At 49.4% G+C, this 4,542-nt stretch overlaps 1 pseudogene; it reads right to left on the reverse strand.

Annotated features, from left to right (window-relative positions):
- Positions 1-3,133: 3,133 nt before the first annotated feature.
- On the reverse strand, positions 3,134-4,200 carry LOC144281711 (elongation factor 1-alpha 1 pseudogene; annotated as a pseudogene).
- Positions 4,201-4,542: the final 342 nt, after the last annotated feature.

Below are 4,542 nucleotides of genomic sequence, written 5' to 3' on the forward strand. Positions count from 1 at the left end.
TTTCACAATAAGCACACATGAATTTAAAAAAAAGATTTCATTTGTTTATTTGAGAGAGAAAGAGAGCACAAGTAGGGGAAGCGAGAGTCAGAGGGAGAGGGAGAAGCAGACTCCCCGCTGAGCAGGGAGCCCAGTGCTGGGCTCAGTCCCAGGACCTTGGCATCATGATCTGAGCTGAAGGCAGATGCTTAAGTGACTGAGCCACACAGGCACCTCTGAATTTTTAAAAATATTTTATTTATTTATTTTCAAAGATTTTATTTATTTATTCATGAGACACACACACACACACACACACACACACACACAGAGAGAGAGAGAGAGAGAGAGGCAGAGACCCAGGCAGAAGGAGAAGCAGGCTCCACATAGGGAGCCCGACGTGGGACTCGATCCTCGGTCTCCAGGATCACGACCTGGGCTGAAGGTGGCGCTAAACCACTGAGCCACCCGGGCTGCCCCAAAATATTTTATTTTTAAGTAATCTCTACCACCAACATGGGGCTTGAACTTGCAAACCTGAGATGGAGAGCTGCACACTACTGACTGGACCAGCCAGGTACTCCTCCATGAACTTATAGTGTGGCCATTCTGGGAGGCCCCCCGGCTAACCCCTCTATGTTAGCTGGGCACGAGGTACATGAACATGAGGGTACCCTCTACCCTCCAGGAACTTATATTGAAAGCCTACTTCACAAAAAGCTACCATGACACATATTTCCAGTTTTATTGGAGAAATTGTTGCCATGGGTTCTAGTTAGACTCTTCCACTTGCTGGTTAAATTGAGGAAGTATCTTTATCTACCTAGACCTCAGTTTCCTCATCTGCACTGATGATGTTGGACCGGATGATTTTGTCATCTAGCTCTAACCTCTGTGCTTCATATATAAATAGCTACCTCAGTCAACACACTGTGTCTATGGCAATAATTTCTACATACAGCTTTGCAATAAAAACATTAATAGGAAAAAAAAACATTAATAGGAGGGCAGCCCCCCCCCCCCCAGGGGGCTCAGCTGTGGAGTGTCTGCTTTCGGCCCAGGGCATGATCCTGGGGTCCCAGGATCAAGTCCCACGTCGGGCTCCCTGTGTGGAGCCTGCTTCTCCCTCTGCCTATGTCTCTGCCTCTCTCTCTCTCTGTGTGTCTCTCATGAATAAATAAATAAATAAATAAAAATTTTTTAAAAAGGAAAACCAGAGTTTGAATAATTGCATTCTTTTTTTTTTTTTTTTTTTTTAATTTATTTATGATAGTCACAGAGAGAGAGAGAGGCAGAGACACAGGCAGAGGGAGAAGCAGGCTCCATGCACCGGGAGCCCGATGTGGGAATCGATCCCGGGTCTCCAGGATCGCGCCCTGGGCCAAAGGCAGGCGCCAAACCGCTGCGCCACCCAGGGATCCCAGAATAATTGCATTCTTTACACAGTTGTTTTTCCTCCCTTTCTCTTGCAGACCTTAATACAGTTGTAATTGAATTTACATATTGAAATTTAATTTGGATTAAGTTAATTTAAAATATTAGAGTCTATCAGCAACCCTCCGACCTGCTGATCTACGCGACCTCCAGGATTTAAGTCCAGTCAAAAACCGGGATCCCTGGGTGGCGCAGCGGGGGATCCCTGAGTGGCGCAGCGGTTTAGCGCCTGCCTTTGGTCCAGGGCGCGATCCTGGAGACCTGGGATCGAATCCCACGTCGGGCTCCCGGTGCATGGAGCCTGCTTCTCCCTCTGCCTAGGTCTCTGCCTCTCTCTCTCTCTCTCTCTCTCTTTGTGTGACTATCATAAATAAATAAAATTAAAAAAAAAATAAGTCCAGTCAAAAACCAAAGCAGCTTCCGGGGTTGTGATTGCATTAGAACCACCTCAGGGTTTATATCCAAGCCCAGACCAGAGAGATCCTTTCCTTCTTTTGGGACGTAGGACCAAGCTAGGTCTTTTAACTAATTATATTCTCAACAAACATTTATTAAATGCACTTCATATTTCACTCACTGGGCCTGCATGTAGGGGGCAAGAAGAATTTAAAAAAATATGTTTTTTTTTCCACACGGAATCACTCAGTACCATGTTAACAGAGGTGCTGGGGTTACAGAGATAATGAAGACCCAGATCCTGCTTCTCCTTGAAAAGGGAAGCAATATTAAGCAAAAAAAATATAATACAATGTGAGAAAATTTTGTAGAAGCCTGCATAAAGTTCCATGGGAAGGAAAAGGGAGGCCTGACTTGGAACGATTGTCCACAGGCCACAAGTTATCCCTTCACCCCCTCCTCCGTCTGTCTCTCCATCCATCCATCCATCCATCCATCCATCCATCCATCCACTGAGCAAACGCCTATGGTTAGTTACTGTATCTAAAACACCATGCTGGAGATTACAAATGCAAAGAAAATAAAAACAGATTCTGAAGGAGTGTCCACTTGGCATAGGAGATGAAACAAGTAAGCACATAATAATAGGCTCCTCATGGGCCACTTCTTTATGCTAAGGCTGCGTGAGGCTCTCCACCTTGGACTCCCTCTAATAGTAAAATCCTGTGAGGTAGACGTTGGTAGACTCTTTTTAGCAGTTAGGAAACTGAGGTTTAGAGAGGTCAGTAATTTGCTGAGGGTCATGCAGTTGTGGATTATGGAACCGAAGCTCTCACACATTTATCTTATTTTTTCTTCTCATTAAACTTTTGTTTTAATGGGTCTCAAAAATCCGTGACAGATTTTTGGTCAAGTTGTTTCCATTAAAAAGGACTGATTTTAAAAACTAGTAACTTAAAACTGCCATACACACAAAAAACAAAACAAAAAAAACATCCAAAAACCCCCAAATGGTCCACAAAACATTTGCCTTCCTTTCTGAAGGTTTTACGATGCATTGTTCTCATTAACCAGTCTTTTACTATTAAACATAAATGGCCAAGGGGATCCCCGGGTGGCTCAGTGGTTTAGCGCCTGCCTTTGGCCCAGGGCGTGATCCTGGAGTCCCGGGATCGAGTCCCACGTCGGGCCCCTGCAGAAGCCTGCTTCTCCTTCTGCCTGTGTCTCCACCTCTCTCTCTTTCTCATGAATAAATAAATAAAATCTTAAAAAAAAAAAAAAGACCAATTGACACAAACAGCTCTGAGATGTGCTCACACCCTGATTAAGCCTGGGGTGCCAGGTGTTGGGGATAATATTCATTTAGCCTCTGAGCTTCCTGGGCAGACTAGGTGACCTTGCTGGCTCCAGCCGCCTCTGTCCACTGCTTGGGTGACCCCCACAGCCACCGTCTGTCTCCTGTCACAACAGCAGAGGGTCCAGAGGAGGATGGTCGGAGAAGCTCTCAACACACACAGGTTTGACGTAGGTTTGCTGGGAACCATTTCCACGATGGCAGCATCACCAGCTTTCAAGAACTTGGGACCATCCGCCAGCTTTCTTCCAGAACGACGATCTGTCTTCTCCTTCAGCTCAGCAAACCCGTGAGCACTGGGGCCGTGTGACAATCCCCACGTGCGTGTGCAGTACCGGTTTGGCCTGGAGGGTCAGCGTAATCACCTGAGCCCTGAGGCCAGCCGCTTCCACGGGTGGGTCATTGTTGCTGTCACCTGCCACGTTGCCACCACGAACATCCTTGACAGGTACGTTCTAGATACTGAAGCCCATGTTGTCCCCAGGAAGAGCCTCACTCCGAGCTTCGTGGCGCCTTCCGACAGACTTGACTTCAGCTGTCGCAGTGGCCGGAGCGGAGGCCACCAGCAGGCCGGGCTTGCCACCAGTGTCCCTCGGCCCACGGGGACGGTACCCATAGCACCAATATCGGGGCGTCTAGGAGGGGCAGACGCAGGGCTCATGAGCTGGTGAGCTGGCGGCGGGGTGCAACCCCGAGCTCCAAGCATGTGCTTCCACGGGCACCCCCATCGTCGCGGGGGTCCTCCATCCCTGAACCAAGGCAGTTAGCACTTGTCTCCAGCGTGTTGCCGCCACTCTGGCCAGGAGTTGGCCCACGTGCTACGGCGTTGGGGTCGAGCCGATTTCCCCTAATGCAGGCGCCGACTTCCTCGGCGATTCCCTGGCATCTCCCCTGGCTGCTCTGTTTACACCAACAGCCCGCTCTTTGACCCGGTGTGTAGCCGAGGGCACGCTCCCGGGTCGGCGCATCCTTGGGGGCACCTGCTTCCCGCTCAGCGAGGCCAGCAGCGCAGTCAGGGCGGCCTGGTCAGCCCCCATGCGCCTCTAACCACGTTTTCGGGGAAGGCTCTGTGTCCCGGGGCATCAGTGAGGGTCCCTAACACTGCTCGGCTCGCATTTCCACAGGGGAACAGCAATGGAGATGCCACGTTCTCGTGCAGCCTTCGGTTCCCCCAAGACCCAGGCCTACCTGAAGGAGCCCTTGCGCATCCCAGCAGCCTCCTTCTCCAATTTTTCAATAGTTGTTTTGTCGATCCCACCGCGTTGGTAGGTCAGATGGCCAGTGGCGGAGACTTGCCCGAATCTATGTGTCCAGCGACGACGATTGTTGACGTGAGTCTTTTCCTTTCCCATTTGGGTTTAGGTTTAACGGTGGTTTTT

Source organism: Canis aureus, chromosome 13 (assembly GCF_053574225.1).
Source record: "Canis aureus isolate CA01 chromosome 13, VMU_Caureus_v.1.0, whole genome shotgun sequence".
NCBI classification, from domain to species: Eukaryota; Metazoa; Chordata; class Mammalia; order Carnivora; family Canidae; genus Canis; species Canis aureus.